General features: G+C 33.8%; 1 protein-coding gene across 1 annotated transcript in view; it reads left to right on the plus strand.

Moving 5' to 3' along the window:
- Window positions 1-394, plus strand: part of LOC119594288 (nephrin-like) — a gene marked incomplete in the record, with an annotated part of 56,014 nt that overhangs the window by 10,332 nt on the left and 45,288 nt on the right.

Genomic DNA, 394 nt, shown 5'->3' on the forward strand with positions numbered 1-394 from the left:
ACTATTATAACTCCTACATCTATTTTCTCTCAACTTAATTAACGTTCGGAGATTATCTTATTATCCAAGGAGAATCTTTGGCTAGACATTTTAATTACTATGCACATATAATTATAAAACTACGTATAACACTTGATTTTTCGTAAATATAACGGAAATTAGATGAATAAAAGATTACCACTTGAAAAATCATTGCTTGTGTGTCTGGTGGTGAACTCGACAGGAAAATAATTTTTAAGATATTACTTGCTTTCTCAAATTGGTCGGTTTATTCAGATGACAATCTCTAGACTTGTTTGTGCGTTTGTGGCCGTCACTGAACTCTATTTCAAAATCGTCGGCGCATAAGAGAAGATTGGATGAAATGGTTTGGTGTAATGTGGGAGCTCCTTGC

Source organism: Penaeus monodon, chromosome 33 (genome assembly GCF_015228065.2).
Source record: "Penaeus monodon isolate SGIC_2016 chromosome 33, NSTDA_Pmon_1, whole genome shotgun sequence".
Taxonomy (NCBI): domain Eukaryota; kingdom Metazoa; phylum Arthropoda; class Malacostraca; order Decapoda; family Penaeidae; genus Penaeus; species Penaeus monodon.